Source organism: Populus alba, chromosome 16 (genome assembly GCF_005239225.2).
Source record: "Populus alba chromosome 16, ASM523922v2, whole genome shotgun sequence".
NCBI lineage: Eukaryota > Viridiplantae > Streptophyta > Magnoliopsida > Malpighiales > Salicaceae > Populus > Populus alba.
This window is the reverse complement of record NC_133299.1, coordinates 10,637,557-10,656,203: the sequence shown is the minus strand read 5'-3', so window position 1 is coordinate 10,656,203 and position 18,647 is coordinate 10,637,557. Positions and strand designations below refer to the sequence as shown.

General features: G+C 40.9%; 1 pseudogene; it reads right to left on the bottom strand.

Annotated features, from left to right (window-relative positions):
• LOC140954691 (uncharacterized) overlaps positions 1–18,431 on the bottom strand; it is a 32,205-nt pseudogene extending 13,774 nt beyond the window's left edge.
• Positions 18,432–18,647: the final 216 nt, after the last annotated feature.

Below are 18,647 nucleotides of genomic sequence, written 5' to 3'. Positions count from 1 at the left end.
AAGATCTATCAGGTCTATATCCAAATCCAAACAAAAGTGACATCTTCTTGAGCGGTGTGTTAGCTTTGCTGAGGAGGGAACAGATTATCAGTATTCTTGGGTTTAGAGAGGGGGAGCCTTCCTATGAAATATTTGGGAAGTGCCTCTTATCTCGTCCAGACTAAAGGCTATTGATTGTAAGGGCCTCGTGGATCGAATTACCGCCTAAAGTACGACATTGGACCTGCAGAACACTCTCTTTCGCAGGGCTAATAATTTTTATGTGGACTATCCAGAACATATCTTACTTACCTTGGGTTAAAATTGCAGGTCAGTCGGAGTTCGGTAAGGCATCCCAATACTGGTCAAAGAGGCTGTAACGGATTTTGTTATTTACTTCATTTTGACTTGTGGACTTCCTATTTGATTAGGATTCTTTTTCCTCCAAGGATGTGGGAGCTGGTTTTTGGGAATTTCCTAGTTCCACAAGGATCTTTAATGAGTTTGCAAATATAATCTCCTAGTGTGGCAAGGATTCATTAAATGTTCAGAATCCTTTTCTTATAAAGGATTCCTTATTCATCCTAGCTACACAAGGAAAGAAGGGCTGGTGGTATTTTAATGACAAGTTACTTTTTTTATTATTTTTCTTTAATGTTTGGGCTTAATTAAAAACTTTGTTTGGAGCTAGGGTCCAAGGCTTGTTTGGATCAGGTTATGGGCTTTTTCAGCTTAGGGTTTTGGGCCCAGTTTTGAGTGGAATCCTCATATAAGTCCACATAAGGGGTCCATTAGGGTTAACTTTTCAAGAACTATTTAAAACTCATGTAGGCCAAAATTTCGGCAGCTTTGATGATTATTATTCTGAATTTTTCAGTTTTAACGTGTGAGAGTGATTCTTGCATCTTCAGTTCTTGAACGAACTGAATCTGACTTATCGAAGATTAACTGGCTTCGTGGCGGCCATTCTACTTCATTCCAATAGTGTTGGTGCCTTGGGGCAGGTTTCCATTGTGTCGCACTCATATCAGACCTATTTCAGCTTTCCGGGAATCAGATCTCAATCTTGATTGTGGGTTGCGTGACCACGTGAATCACGAGGTTCGCATCAGTTGGTATCAGAGCTAGGCTCCGAAACAAGGTCATATCAATTCTGTTATTTTCGTTTTTTTTTTTAGTGCTCCCTTAAGTTTTTTTAGTGTTTTGCATCCATCTTCTTGTTCTTCGTGTCTGTGTCATCTAAGCCAAAAAAAAAAAAAAAAAATTTTTATATTTCATCTTGTTACTGCCTCTAATCCAATATCAGTTTGTTAAAAAGAAAAAAAAAATTCAGAAAGAAATAGAGAAAAGAGTGATTAGTTGAAATTTGAAGGATCATTCAATTTGCCCGCAGAAACACAAATCCTTTGGTGAACCATAAGCAAACCACCTCGTAATCAAATTTAAACTTTTCAATATTCAGTCTATTGGGGGTGGGATCGCATGATATATCAAAGTTGGGCTTTTTGATATTATTTGCTTGAGGTTTAATTTCGAGTTTCAATTCTGCCGCAAAACACTACTCTTAGTGAACCCTAGGTAAAATACCTTGGAAATACTATTGAAACTTTTCATATTTCTGAGTATTGGGTATGCGATTGCATCACATATTAAATTTGGGATTATTTTGATATCGTTTTCTGGAGGTTTTAAATTGGAGGTTCAATTCTGCCGCAAACTGATCATACAAGGGGTTTGGGTACCTAGACATTATAGACGACCTATAAATTGATTTTTTGGTGCTTTCATAGTATTGCAATACTAAATATTGAATTTGAGAGTCATTTTGAAGATCGTTTGGTCTGGGTTTCAATTCTGTTTACGTAAAATTGCCGTAATAGAGGTTAGATTTGCCTCGAGTTTCAAAACATGATCTTTTGCTGTTTAGTTTTGTCCAAATATTTTTTGTTTCTGCTATATTTGAAAAAATAACATGATTATCTAGGAGTCAAGTAATTGTTTTCTTAACATTAACTTCTGTTTTATTTCGTGTCTTCGTTTCGTCCACAATTCGTACGAATTTGCATTGCTACTCGCAAATCGTAATCCTGTTTTGTTTTTGCTTTGTTTTCAGTATATTTATTGATTCTTGCGTCTGAAAATTAATATTTAGAGTGCGCTGCGAAGGCTATTGACTTTGATTTGTTTGATTTCAGTTCCTAAAGAACCAAAAAAAGAAAAGCAAGTTGTGAGGTTAAAAGGCGCTTAGAGAGCTTTAATAGAGTGAAAAGCCTTAACTTTTGGTTTGTGTGATACACGAGAGGTGTGAGGATATATTTGGTGCTACTGACCAAGATTTTTGCAGATTCAAAGAATGTCTGAAAATAACGGAATCAGCGACACAAAACGTTGACGTAGCTTTCCAATTGCGATCCATAGGCCAGCAACTTGAGCTGTTGTCTAGGACGTACAAGGATCTGAAAGATGAGGTGAATTCGATAAAGGCAACAGAATAGTGGGGCTGATCGACGGGGAAATACGGTCCGTATGGCGGCACGGAATGTCAGATCTGATTTTGGAAGAGTTGTTTTGTTGATGAAAACGCAGATGGGGGTGAAAGATTTAGACTATGATTTTTCATCAGCTGGCCAAGGAATCATGTCTGGATCGAACTGCTTCTGAGGTGCTAGGAGGAATTGTGAATTTCCGTGGCATGAGCCATTATGAAGATATGGATGGGGACTTGGACACCATTAAACTGAAAAATTTCCTACATTTTCAAGGTAAAAACGATCCCGAGGCTTATTTGGAGTGGAGAAAAAGGTAGATTGGATTTTTGATTGCCATAGCTATTCTGAACAGAAAAAGGTGAAATTGGTGATTACTTGAGTTTACGGAGTATGCGTTGATTTGGTGGGATCAGATTGTGATCAGTAGGAGGAGGAATGGCGAGCGACCCGTTCAGACTTTGGGGGGAGATGAAAGTCTTAATGAGGAGATGATTTGTGCCAAACCACTATTATAGAGACTTATATCTGAAGCTCCAAGGTCTGAATCAAGGTTATAAGACAGTAGATGAATATCACAAAGAGATGGAGATAGCAATGATTCGGGCTAATGTTGTTGAGGATAGAGAAGCACCATGGCTAGATTTCTTAATGGGTTGAATCGGACATTTGCTAATGTGGTTTGAGGCTACAGCACTATGTGGAGCTAGAGGAATGGGTTCACATGGCGACGAAGGTGGAGAGACAACTTAGGGAGGGGGCATGCTCGGCCAGCGTTTAATTCGGGTTCGTCATCATCTTGGAAGCCGAATCTAAAGAGAGAGGGCACTGTCCGCCAAGATCCTTTGGTCCTTCTAGAAACTGAACCACCAAAGGCTAAAGTTGATGTCCCTACTGATGCCAAAGGTAAATCTGAAACTCAACCTAAAACGTACTCGTGATGTTAAATGTTTCAGGTGTCAGGGACATGGACATTATGCTTCAAAGTGTCCAAACAAGAAGAATCATGATGATTAGAGATAATGGTGATGTGGAAATCTGAAAGTGACAGTTCTGATTGTGTGAAGGCATGCCACCATTGGAGGATAGTGATGGGGATGAGTTAGCTTTACCGGTTGAGGAGTCCTTGGTTTATAAGGCGAACACTTCAGGTTCAGGTCAAAGAAGAATGATACTAATGAACAAAGAGGTTCGCATCAAACAGCATTATCAGTATTCTTTGGGGTTTAGAGAGGAGGAGCTTCCTATGAAATATTTGGGAGTGCCTCTTATCTTCGTCCAGACTAAAGGCTGTTAATTGTAAGGGCCATCGTGGATCGAATTACCGCTAAAGTTCGACATTGGACCTGCAGAACACTCTCTTTTGCAGGGCGAGTACAACTGATTAACTCAGTCTTATTCTCCATCCAGGTCTATTGGCATCTCTATTCCTATTACCTGGGGAAGTAGTGAAAAATGTTGAGCAAATTATGAGATCCTTTCTTTGGTCAGGTTCAGATATGAGCACTACTAGGGCCTAAAGTGGCTTGGGATCAGGTATGTCTTCCAAAAAAGGAGGGGGGGCTAGGCATAAAAAGGATAGCAGAATGGAACAAGATTGCCTTGTTGAAACATATTTGGAACTTGTGCAATGACTCAGATGGCTCAATCTGGTCTACTTGGATCAGATCCAATCTCTTGCGAGGTAGGAATTTCAGGACAATCAAGGCGCCAGGAAGCTGCTCTTGGGCTTGGGGAAAGATTCTAAAGCTCAGATCCTTAGCATGGCCGAAGATGAAGCATATCATCGGAGATGGAATGACAACCTCTCTATGGTTTGACAATTGGCATCCTCACAGCCCGCTCGCTGATACTTACGGTGAACGTTTCATCTATGATTCAAGTATGGAACACAACGCGAGAGTGAACATGCTGATTAATCACTTAGAATGGAGAATTCCTATCACTCATGCTATTGGCTGGCACCCCATTATAGAAGCTATTCCTTCCACATCTACTCCTAAGGGGCAAAAGGATGAGATTGTTTGGTTGGATTCGCCAAATCAGAGTTTCTCGGTCAAAGTAGCTTGGGAACAAATAAGAATTCATCATCAAATGGTTGATTGGCATGACATCGTGTGGTTCAAGAATGCTGTCCCAAGACATGCATTTCTTCTTTGGGTGGCTATCCAACGGAAACTCTCAACGCAGGATAGACTTCATCGGTTTGGTATTCATGGTCCAAATAGGTGCTCACTCTGTCTCCGCAATAATGAAGATCACAACCACTTGTTCTTTGAATGCTCCTTTGCGAAAGCATTATGGTGGAATGTTTGTGACAGATGCGACATTCCAAGAATGACAAAAAGCTTGGATGAATGGATTCGATTGGCCACTGTCTCTTGGCATGGAAAAAGTTTCGTCAACTTTTCTCGTAAACTGGGTTTCGCAGCTACAGTGTATTGTATCTGGCAAGAACAGAATGCAAGGAGCTTTGCAGATGTGTCTAAAGCTTCGAATTTGGTTTTTTGATCAATCGAATGTATCATTCGCGATAAGCTTGTTTTGATGAGGAATGTTCAACAAACAAATGAAAACATTAAGGATCCAAAGACTTTGGAGGGTCAATAACATGGACTCTTAATTTGATGTTTAGCTGGTTGTTTTGTACCCCTAGCATATCTAGTTGGTCTAAGTTTTTTGTTTTGTTATATGGCTAGCCTGTAGCCATTTGTTGGTTTTTCGTTTCTGTCCTCATTGTAAATCTTGGGTATGCCCATTATATTCTTTGTATCTTTTTCTTTTAATACATAAGTCAGCTTACCAAAAAAAAAAATCGCAACTCGGTGAAGAGGTGTTGTTGTAGGTCTAGACAAGAGTAAAATCTCAAAAGAGCCATATCTTTTGATATGACTGTTGGATGGCGCCAAAATTTTTACATGAGTTTCCAGAGGCTGTTTTACCTTGAGGAGGTGCAGAATCGCAACTCGATGAAGAATTGTTGTTGTAGGTCTAGACAAGGGTAATGTCTTAAAAGAGCCGAATCTTTTGATCTGACTGTTGAATCGAGCCCAGATTTTTACAGGAGTTTCCGGAGGCTGTTTTCCCTTGAGGAGGTGAAGAATCGTAACACGGTGAAGAGGTGTTGTTGTAGGTCTAGAAAAGAGTAATGTCTTAAAAGATCCGAATCTTTTAATTTGATCGTTGAATCGCGCTTATATTTTTACTATAGATTTCGGAGGCTGTTTCCCCTTGACGAGGTGGTGAATCGCAACTCGGTGAAGAGGTGTTGTTGTATGTCTAGACAAGAGCAATGTCTCAAAAGGTCCTTATCTTTTTATCTGACCATTGGATGGCCCCCAGATTTTTACATGAGATTCCGGAGGTTGTTTTCCCTTGAAGAGGTGAGAATCGCAACTCGGTGAAAAGGTGTTTTAGTGGGTCCAGACAAGAGTAATTTCTCAAAGGAGCCATATCTTTTGATATGATTGTTGGATCATTCTAAGATTTTTACAGGAGTTTCCGGAGGCAGTTTTACCTTGAGGAGGTGAAGAATCGCATTTCGGTGAAGAGGTGTTGTTCTCAGTCTAGAGAAGAGTAATGTCTTAAAAGATTCGAATCTTTTGATCTGACCATTATATCGCGCCTATATTTTTACATGAGTTTTCGGAGGCTGTTTCCCCTTGAAGAGGTGGAGAATCGCAACTTGGTGAAGAGGTGTTTTAGTGAGTCTAGATAAGAGTAATTTCTCAAAGGAGCCATATCTTTTGATATGACTGTTGGATCATTCCAAGATTTTTACAGGAGTTTGCAGAGGCTGTTTTACCTTGAGGAGGTGAAGAATCGTAACACGGTGAAGAGGTGTTGTTGTACATCTAGACAAGAGTAATGTCTTAAAAGAGCCGAATCTTTTAATCTGATCGTTGAATCGCGCTTATATTTTTGCTAGAGTTTTCGGAGGCTGTTTCCCTTTGAGGAGGTGGAGAATCGCAACTCGGTGAAGAGGTGTTGTTGTAGGTCTAGACAAGAGTAAAATCTCAAAAGAGCCATATCTTTTGATATGACTGTTGGATGGCGCCAAAATTTTTACATGAGTTTCCAGAGGCTGTTTTACCTTGAGGAGGTGCAGAATCGCAACTCGATGAAGAATTGTTGTTGTAGGTCTAGACAAGGGTAATGTCTTAAAAGAGTCGAATCTTTTGATCTGACTGTTGAATCGAGCCCAGATTTTTACAGGAGTTTCCGGAGGCTGTTTTCCCTTGAGGAGGTGAAGAATCGTAACACGGTGAAGAGGTGTTGTTGTAGGTCTAGAAAAGAGTAATGTCTTAAAAGAGCCGAATCTTTTAATCTGATCGTTGAATCGTGCTAATATTTTTACTATAGATTTCGGAGGCTGTTTGATGCGAACCTCGTGATCACGTGTTCACGCAACCCACAATCAAGATTGAGATCTGATCCCGGAAAGCCGAAATAGGTCTGATATGAGTGCGACACAATGGAAACCTGCCCCAAGGCACCAACACTATTGGAATGAGTAGAATGACGTCACGAAGCCAGTTAATCTTCGATAAGTCAGATTTAGTTCGTTTAAGAACTGAAGAATGCAAGAATCACTCTCACACGTTAAAACTGAAAAATTCAGAATAATAATCATCAAAGCTGCCGAAATTTTGGCCTCCATGAGTTTAAATAGTTCTTGAAAAGTTAACCCTAATGGACCCTTTATGTGGACTTATATGAGGTCCACTCAAAACTGGCCCAAAACCCTAAAATGAAAAGCCCATAACCAAAAAATGAAAAGCCCATAACTTAATCCAAATAAGCCTTGGATCCTAGCTTAAAACAAAGTATGAATTAAGCCCAAACAAGCCTTGGGCTGTAGCTAACAAAATAAAATAAAGCCCTTATCTCATGGCCCAAATAAGGTTGTATTGGACCCCTCTTGCACATGGATAAGATGTACTACGATCTCCTCTTGATACTCCAATGGATCTTCCAATTCTGACTTGGTGGAAACCTTCAAAACCAATGCATTCAATGCGTCTTTCAATGTCTTTGTCTTGGACCGAGTCATTGGTCCATTTGGAACATGTAATGGGTCCTTGCTGGTGTTTCTAGGCTGGTCCGCATCATCCCCTCTCTCCTCGAAAGGATTCGACCTCGAATCAAAATCTGTGTCAAACAAAGTAAGATCAGCAACATTAAAGGTAGCACTAACACTATATTCACCTGGAAGGTCGATTTTGTATGCGTTGTCATTGATTCTCTCTAAAACTTGAAAAGGACCATCACCACGAGGCTGTAATTTTGATTTCCTTTGGTTAGGAAATCGTTCCTTACGCATGTGCACCCATACCCAATCACCGGGTTGGAAAACAACCAGTTTACGTCCCTTATTTGCTTTAGAAGCGTAAAGTCTGTTCTTTTTCTCTATTTGTAGTCGAACTCCCTCATGGAGTTCTCTCACCATCTTTGCCTTCTTTTCACCATCTAAACTTACCCTTTCTTCAAAAGGTAAAGGAATTAAGTCCATAGGAGTTAGTGGATTAAAACCATAAACAATTTCAAAAGGAGAAAAAGTAGTAGTTGAATGCACAGTTCTATTATAAGCAAACTCAACAAAAGGCAAACATTCTTCCCAACTTTTCAAATTCTTTTGAATTACAGTACGTAAAAGTTGGGATAATGTTCTATTCACTACCTCAGTTTGTCCATCTGTTTGAGGATGACATGTTGTTGAAAATAAGAGTTTAGTTCCCAACTTTCCCCATAAGGTCTTCCAAAAGTAACTAAGGAACTTAACATCACGATCTGACACTATACTCTTAGGAATGCCATGCAAACGTACAATCTCTCTAAAGAACAAGTCTGCGATATGAGATGCATCATCTGTTTTATGGCATGCAATGAAATGCGCCATTTTAGAAAACCTATCTACCACAACAAAGATAGAGTCTCTACCTTTCTTTGACCTAGGTAAACCTAAAACAAAGTCCATAGAGATATCTACCCAAGGTTCAGTAGGCACAGGTAGTGGTGTATATAGTCCATGCGGTTGTACTCTAGATTTTGCCTTTCTACAAGCAATGCACTGTTCACAAATTCGTTGCACATCTCTTTTCATCTTTGGCCAATAGAAATGCTCATGCAATACTTCCAAGGTTTTCGCAACCCCAAAGTGACCCATTAAACCACCCCCATGTGCTTCACGAACAAGCAATTCACGCAAAGAACTAGCAGGAACACACAATCTATTCTCTTTGAACAAATAACCATCCATCAAATAAAACTTACCGAAAGCCGAATGTCCACATGCATTATAAATCTCAGCAAAGTCAGAATCATTATCATACAATTCCTTCACATATTCAAAACCTAACAATCTAGTATTCATGGTGTGTAAAAGAACATACCTGCACGAGAGTGCATCAGCTACGATGTTCTCTTTCCCTTGCTTATACTTGATTACGTAAGGAAAAGTTTCAATGAATTCAACCCATTTTGCATGCCTCCTATTCAACTTACCTTGTCCTTTCAGATGTTTCAAGGACTCATGATCCGAATGGATTACAAACTCTTTTGGCCACAAGTAATGCTGCCATGTCTCAAGTGCTCTTACCAAAGCATAGAGTTCTTTGTCGTAAGTGGGATAGTTCAAGGTCGCTCCACTTAACTTCTCACTGAAATACGCAATAGGTCTCTGATCCTGCATCAAAACAGCACCTATTCCTATTCCAGGCTCATCACATTCTATTTCAAATGCTTTTGTAAAGTCAGGTAAAGCCAAAACAGGTGCAGAACATAATTTTTCTTTCAAAAAAACAAAAGCCAACTCTTGTTCCTCCCCCCATCTAAACCCAACTGACTTTTTAACAACTTCATTCAAGGGCGCAGCTATTGTGTTGAAATCTTTCACAAAACGCCTGTAAAAACTAGCTAACCCATGAAAACTCCTTACCTCACTTACCGATTTTGGTGTAGGCCATTCCCGGATGGCCTTAACTTTCTCCTCATCCATCTCGATACCCTGTGCAGTTACAACATAGCCAAGAAACACAATTTTCTTTTTTTTTGGTAAGCTGACTTATGTATTAAAAGAAAATGATACAAAGAATATAATGGGCATACCCAAGATTTACAATGAGGACAGAAACGAAAACCAACAAATGGCTACAGGCTAGCCACAACAAAACAAAAACTTGGACCAACTAGATATGCTAGGGGTACAAAAACAACCAGCTAAACATCAAATTAAGAGTCCATGTTATTGACCCTCCAAAGTCTTTGGATCCTTATGTTTTCATCTGTTTGTTGAACATTCCAGAAACACAATTTTCTCCATGCAAAAGGCACACTTTTTAAGATTAGCATACAATTTCTCACTACGCAACACACTAAGTACATTACGCAAATGATCAAGATGCTCAGTTAAGTTCTTGCTATATATCAAAATGTCATCAAAATACACAACCACAAACTTACCTATAAATGCACGCAACACATGATTCTTTTTTTTTTTGGTAAGCTGACTTATGTATTAAAAGAAAATGATACAAAGAATATAATGGGCATACCCAAGATTTACAATGAGGACAGAAACGAAAACCAACAAATGGCTACAGGCTAGCCACAACAAAACAAAAACTTGGACCAACTAGATATGCTAGGGGTACAAAAACAACCAGCTAAACATCAAATTAAGAGTCCATGTTATTGACCCTCCAAAGTCTTTGGATCCTTATGTTTTCATCTGTTTGTTGAACATTCCTTATCAAAACAAGCTTATCGCGAATGATACATTCGATTTGATCAAAAACCAAATTCGAAGCTTTAGACACATCTGCAAAGATCCTTGCATTCCGTTCTTGCCAGATACAATACACTGTAGCTGCGAAACCCAGTTTACGAGAAAAGTTGACGAAACTTTTTCCATGCCAAGAGACAGTGGCCAATCGAATCCATTCATCCAAGCTTTTTGTCATTCTTGGAATGTCGCATCTATCACAAACATTCCACCATAAATGCTTTCGCAAAGGAGCATTCGAAGAACAAGTGGTTGTGATCTTCATTATTGCAGAGACAGAGTGAGCACCTATTGGGACCATGAATACCAAACCGATGAAGTCTATCCTGCGTTGAGAGTTTCCGTTGGATAGCCACCCAAAGAAGAAATGCATGTCTTGGGACAGCATTCTTGAACCACACGATGTCATGCCAATCAACCATTTGATGATGAATTCTTAGTTGTTCCCAAGCTACTTTGACCGAGAAAATCTGATTTGGCGAATCCAACCAAACAATCTCATCCTTTTGCCCCTTAGGAGTAGAGGTGGAAGGAATAGCTTCTAAAATGGGGTGCCAGCCAATAGCATGAGTGATAGGAATTCTCCATTCTAAGTTATTAATCAGCACGTTCACTCTCGCGTTGTGTTCCATACCTGAATCATAGATGAAACGTTCACCGTAGGTATCAGCGAGCGGGCTGTGAGGATGCCAATTGTCAAACCATAGAGAGGTTGTCATTCCATCTCCGATGACGTGCTTCATCTTCGGCCATGCTAAGGATCTGAGCTTTAGAATCTTTCCCCAAGCCCAAGAGCAGCTTCCTGGCGCCTTGATTGTCCAGAAATTCCTACCTCGCAAGAGATTGGATCTGATCCAAGTAGACCAGATTGAACCATCTGAGTCATTGCACAAGTTCCAAATATGTTTCAACAAGGCAATCTTGTTCCATTCTGCTATCCTTTTTATGCCTAGGCCCCCCTCCTTTTTTGGAAGACATACCTGATCCCAAGCCACTTTAGCCCTGGTAGTGCTCATATCTAAACCTGACCAAAGAAAGGATCTCATAATTTGCTCAACATTTTTCACTACTTCCCCAGGTAATAGGAATAGAGATGCCCAATAGACCTGGATGGAGAATAAGACTGAGTTAATCAGTTGTACTCGCCCTGCGAAAGAGAGTGTTCTGCAGGTCCAATGTCGAACTTTGGCGGTAATTCGATCCACGAGGCCCTTACAATTAACAGCCTTTAGTCTGGACGAGATAAGAGGCACTCCCAAATATTTCATAGGAAGCTCCCCCTCTCTAAACCCAAGAATACTGATAATCTGTTCCCTCTCAGCTCCTAACGAACCGCTCAAGAAGATGTCACTTTTGTTTGGATTTGGATATAGACCTGATAGAACCTGAAACTCTGTGAGTACATTTTTGATCATACGGATTGAATGTACATCCCCTTTGCTGAATATCATCAAGTCGTCGGCAAAGCAAAGATGAGAAATTCTGTCCTTCTTGCATCTCCAGTGGAACTTGAAGTTTTGGTTGGCACTCATATTGCAGAACAGCCCTGACAGGATTTCCATGCATAGGACAAACAAATATGGAGATAATGGATCACCTTGTCTCAGCCCTCTCCCCCCTTGGAAGTAACCCGCAAGTTCACCGTTGACGTTGATTGAGAATTGACATGATGTAACACAAACCATGATCCAATCAATGACTGTTCTAGGGAATCCCATTTTTATCAACGTAGCATCAACGAAATCCCACGAACAGAGTCATAAGCCTTCATCAGGTCTACTTTCATAGCACAAACGAGCAGGACCCGTAGTTGTGTGATAGCCTTTCATTAGTTCCTGAGACAAAAGAATATTGTCGCTGATTCTCCGTCCAGAGATAAAAAGCTGTTTGATACGGACCTACTAAGGATGGTAAAACAACTTTCATTCTCCCAGCTAGAATCTTCGCGATGCATTTGTATACTGTATTGCAGCAAGATATAGGACGAAAATCTGTCAACCTCGTAGGATTAGCAACTTTAGGGATAAGGGAAATGGATGTAGCATTCATTTCTTTAAGCATTCTACGAGTCTGGAAGAAGGAGCTAACAGCGTTGATTACATCTTCCCCCACTATGTGCCACATTCTTTTGAAGAAACCTGCGTTGAAGCCATCTGGACCAGGAGCTTTGTTGTTTTTCAAACTAAAACATAGCATGCTTAATCTCCTCTCTTGTGACATCTTGTGCTAGTACATGCTGTTGAGTTGCCGACAATTTGTAAATAACTGCCGATTGCATCACTTCCTCGTTCAGGACCCTAGGCATCTGTTTCACTCCCAATACACGCTGGAAGTATGCAATTACTTCTGATTTGACTGCCTCGTGTCCTTCAGCGACTTCTCCATCCTCCCTTGTAACCGAGAGAAGCTTATTTCTATTCTGTCTACCATTTACTGATTTGTGAAAGTAGCTAGTATTCTGATCCCCCAAGCTAAGCCATTGTATCCTTGCCTTTTGTCTGAAAAAACACTCTTCCGCCCTGACAGTAGAAGCATAGTTATGAACAGCATCTCTTTCTCGCATACGCAATGTTGGATCCTCAGGCGCTGTATGCAGAGCTTGTTGAGCCCTATCCATGTGATCTTTTGCATCTTTGACTCTATCGGAAATATTGGAGAAGTGAGTCTTATTGAAATGTTTAAGTTCCTGCTTTAGCTTCCTTAGTTTGCAACACAGTTGATACATTGGACACCCTCCTGAATGCTGATCCCATACTTTCTTCACCAAGGGCATGAACTCGTCATGATCCATCCACATATCGAAGAATCTGAATGGTTTCTTTATGTTCTGAACATTGCCAGTGACTTTTACCACCATGGGAGAATGATCTGACATACCAGCAGGCAAGAATCTCGCTTCCGACAATGGGAAGCGCATATTCCACTTCTCATTCACAAGCACTCTATCTAGTTTCCGCATAATCATATTCTCAGGACATTGGTTCGTCCAAGTATAATGCATACCTGAATACCGAAGATCATCCACTTTCGCTTCACGTATACATGTTTCCAATCTGTCCATATGACCAGCCCACGTAGAAGACCCCCCTAACCTCTCTGACTGGTTGCGGATAGCATTAAAGTCGCCCATAAGAATCCATGGGGTTGACTCCCATCCATCACTACGACTCACAATATCAGACCATAAAGCCTCACGTACAGATGCATTATTGTCTCCGTAAATGATTAAGTATTAAAACAGATATTGGTAGCTAATATCATGACAGAAACATGGATAGCCTGGTCTGACATTCCCAGAACATCCACCTTCACCAAATCAACATTCCAACAAACCCAAATACGACCACGACAAGAGAAATCATAATTATACAAGAATGACCAATTACGCAGAAGAAGTTGCGAAACATTATCTTTATTCCTGTCTCTAACCCGAGTTTCAACCAAACCAAAAAAAACCATCCTCTCTTGATGGATGAGCTGACGCAGTTCTGAATGCTTTATGGGATCATTCAAACCTCTAACATTCCAACATCCAATAATCATAGGGAAATAGAGAGGAGTACCAAACATCAACACACGGATTACCTTGACTTGCCCCCCCTCGAGGAGCCAGATTTCTTACTCTTCTTTGAAAAGCCTGGAGAACCCGTTTTCTTTTTTTCTAGAGAGTCTCTAGCCTTGCTAGCTAACTGATTAATAAAAGTTTCCCCGTCAGAAGAAATCGGACTTTGCGGACTTGTTGGGATCAGTGACGTCGACTCCTTATCATCATCTTCCTTTACCTGTACCACCTCCCATAACTCCAATATCAACATTCACCTCATGACTAACAGGGTTCATGGTTGCATTACAGATGGTTGAACTTTGATCTAAAGAAGTACATGCATCCCCTTCCTCCGGCACCATGTCTGCTCGTAAGCTCTTCAAAATAAGAGGAGAGGTAGGATTTTCATCTTCATAAACAACCAGCATTGGGCACATCTAATGTCGCAGATTCATTCGTATTACAAATCAGCACTCTGTAAAGCAGATGCTAAACAACCATTCTCATTACAATTAAGCTCTTTAGATGCCAAACAATCATTCTCACCAATCGTAACACCCTTATTTCGTTTACCAACTACCTGCCATTGAAGCTGATTCTGCTTATTATCTGCATGTTTAGAGTTCACAGCTCCTATTTTCCTTTTGCCCTCTGCCCCCATTGTACGATCATCAACTTTACTGGTAGCACATATCGATGTGGTATGTCCAAAGACATTGCAATTATTGCACCTTGAAGGAATCCATTCATAATCCGCTGAAATTGTTATGAATAACCCATTTGGACAGCGAAGGTCGTATTCCTTCACCAGCGTTTTCGAAGCTTCTATCTCAACGCAAACTCTTGCGTAGCTAAGCCTTTTACGCAACAATGTAGTAAGGTCAGCATGAAGGGGAACCCCAATAGCACTCGCTACATAACTCAGCCCCTTAACAGTCCAATACTCGAGAGGAACATTGTAGAGCTTAACCCATACCGGAACTCTATCCAGATCATCTTTCAAAAATTGCATGTTCGGATGCCAACGTTTAAGCACCAAAGGTCTGTTGGCCATGTGCCATGGGGCTCTCTCCAGAACATTAGTGGCGCGATCGACAGAATCAAAAGTGAAGAGAAAGAATCCATTATCAGAAGATAAAACTTCGGATAGACCGTGGGAGCCCCATATTCTTTTAGCAATAGAATTAACAACAGGATAGGGTAATTTCTGACCCACGAAATGACCAACTAGAGTGGATTTCCAAAGTTCACAGCCATCCTCAAACACATCAAGTGGAGGAGCTACTGTCACACGACCATTAGTTATTGCGGGGGGAGCAAAATGCAAGTTACGGACTGGATTCATATCAAGGGACATCCTACCCTTATTTTCATCAACATCAGAGCCCTTCAAAGCATTTAAAAAATTCAATTTGGGGCTAAGGTGTAGCTGTTCTTGTTGCTTAGACCCAACCTTCAACTCATCACCTTTAGAACCCAACACAGGATTCATGTCATGACTATTTAGCATGTCTTGGAGCTCTAATTGTAAAGTATGTCCAGATTTAACTCCATTGTGTTGTTCAATGTCAGAGCTAACCATTGGAACAAATTTGACAGCAGAACACAAAGACAATTTGGCAGCATACAAATACTAGAAAAAACTCAGTCCAAGAAGCACTAATAAGCGACCAACACTATGATTGGAACACCGATCAGTTCAAACATCCCAACGGTTCAAAGGAAGATACACATGTTATGTATAACATATTCAAAACTCAGCACAGTTTAACGGTTGGATCGCCGCAGATCTTAATTATACCGAAACTGACCTGAGAATGACGACCTTCTGTTGAACATGTAGACAACGTTGCTGGAGGCTTAATTTCTAATCTCCACCGTTCAGAATGTGTATCATAACCCGATGCATCACATATCCAAAAATAAGCTTGATCCAACGGTGGAAGAAGGAGAAATATGCCGGCGGCTCTGACTATTCCGAGAAGGATTTCTCCAGAAATATTCAAATGGCTGGCTTCCGCAGGAGGAATCCAATATGGACGATCCCTCTGGACAGAATGAAGGCAATATAGATGTTCACAACATACCAAAAAATAGTCTGGATCCAACAACAAGGCAAAACGGGCCGGCGACTCTGACAGCACTAGGGGGTTTTCCAGAAAATTTCAATTGTCCAGATTTCTTAAACGGCGGAAGCTTTAGAAGATCCCTCCGGTCAGAATGTAGACAATAGTTCAGTTCACAACATAACCAAATCTTGGCTTGATCCAACGGTGGTCGCCGGAGATATGGCTGTTGGAGCACCGCCCCTTTGAATCTTTCCTCTCTAACCTCTCTCTAACCTTCGCAACACATGATTCATTAAACGCATAAACGTACTAGGTGCATTTGTAAGTCCAAACGGCATTACTAACCATTCATACAAACCATGCTTAGTCTTAAATGCTGTTTTCCATTCATCACCTTCTTTCATCCTAATTTGATGGTACCCACTTTTCAAGTCAATTTTAGAGAAAATACAGGATCCATGTAACTCATCTAACATGTCATCAAGCCTAGGGATGGGATGTCTATACTTTACCGTTATGTTGTTGATGGCTCGGCAATCAACACACATCCTCCATGTTCCATCCTTCTTTGGCACAAGTAGCTCGGGTACAGCACACGGGCTCATACTCTCACGAATGTAGCCCTTTTCCATCAGCTCATCAACTTGCCTTTGAAGCTCCTTCGTCTCCTCGGGATTGCTTCTATAAGCTGGTCGGTTAGGAATTGAAGCTCCGGGTACGAAATCAATCTGATGCTCTATCCCCCTCAATGGTGGTAATCCGCTAGGAGTATCGTCAGGGAACACATCATCAAATCCCTGCAACAAAGAAATAGCAACACTAGGCACAATATGATCAAGATCATTAGTATTAAAGTAAGCCTCTTTGTACACAAGTAAGATCATTGGCTTGTTAGTGAAAAATGCAGATCTGACCTCACCCTCTCTAGCATAAAAATTGGGTTGTTTCTTTAGTTTTTCCACACAATTCTCATCACACTTGCTGACTTTCTTCACTCCTCTTGTCTTACCTCCACTCTCGGCCAGATTTGGGTGTTTTTGAGTTGTGGTCGAATGGTTTGATTTGTTTGGAGTGTTGGCCGAATATTTGCTTGTGTTTGGCTGGGTGGCCGAATGGGTTGTAGTGGTTTGTGTTCTAGCCGAATCTGATGGTCTTCTCTCCCCTTTTTCCTCACCTTGATTTTCTCTCCCCATCGCCTCATGCTCACTTTTTAGCTTTATTTGATCATCATACACCTGTTTGGGTGTAAGAGGTACAAGAGTGATGGTTTTACCATCTTTTACAATGGTATACCTATTTTTAACCCCATCATGAATTGCCTTCCTATCATATTGCCATGGTCTCCCCAACAAGATGTGACTTGCTTGCATTGGTACCACGTCGCACAGAACTTCATCAACATATTTCCCAATCGAAAATGGAACCACAACCTGTTTAGTCACTTTCACTTCACCACTATCATTCAGCCATTGCAATCTATATGGTTTAGCATGCTTAGCAGTACACAAATTCAGTTTACTAACAAGGGTGGCACTACAAACATTAACACAGCTTCCACTATCTATAATTAAACCACACACCTTTCTTTGTACGTAACAACGCGTATGGAAGATGTTTTCCCTTTGTTCATTAGTATCATCTTCTTTGACCTGAACCTGAAGTGTTCGCCTTATAACCAAGGACTCCTCAACCGGTAATGCTAACTCATCCCCGTCACTATCCTCCAATGGTGGCATGCCTTCACAATCAGAACTGTCACTTTCAGATTCCACATCACCATTATCTCTAATCATCATGATTCTCTTGTTTGGACACTCTGAAGCATAATGTCCATGTCCCTGACACCTGAAACATTTAACATCACGAGTACGTTTAGGTTGAGTTTCAGATTTACCTTTGGCATCAGTAGGGACATCAACTTTAGCCTTTGGTGGTTCAGTTCTAGAAGGACCAAAGGATCTTGGGCGGACAGTGCCCTCTCTCTTTAGATTCGGCTTCCAAGATGATGACGAACCCGAATTAAACGCTGGCCGAGCATGCCCCCTCCTAAGTTGTCTCTCAACCTTCGTCGCCATGTGAACCATGTCCTCTAGCTCCACATAGTGCTGTAGCTCAACCACATTAGCAATGTCCCGATTCAACCCATTAACAAATCTAGCCATGGTGGCTTCTCTATCCTCAACAACATTAGCCCGAATCATTGCTATCTCCATCTCTTTGTGATATTCATCTACTGTCTTATAACCTTGATTCAGACCTTGGAGCTTCAGATATAAGTCTCTATAATAGTGGTTTGGCACAAATCGTCTCCTCATTAAGACTTTCATCTCCCCCCAAGTCTGAACGGGTCGCTCGCCATTCCTCCTCCTACTGATCACAATCTGATCCCACCAAATCAACGCATACTCCGTAAACTCAATTATCACCAATTTCTCCTTTTTCTGTTCAGAATAGCTATGGCAATCAAAAATCCAATCTACCTTTTTCTCCCACTCCAAATAAGCCTCGGGATCATTTTTACCTTGAAAGGTAGGAATTTTCAGTTTAATGGTGTCCAAGTCCCCATCCATATCTTCATAAGTGCTCATGCCACGGAAATTCACATTCCTCCTAGCCCTGTTCGGTCCAGACCTGATTCCTTGGCCAGCTGATGCAAAATCATAGTCATCTTCTCCCGCATCTGCGTTTTCATCAACAATCTTCAAAATCAGATCTCACATTCCGTGCTGCCATACGGACCGTATTTCCCCGTCGATTAGCCCCACTATTCTGTTGCTTTATCGAAT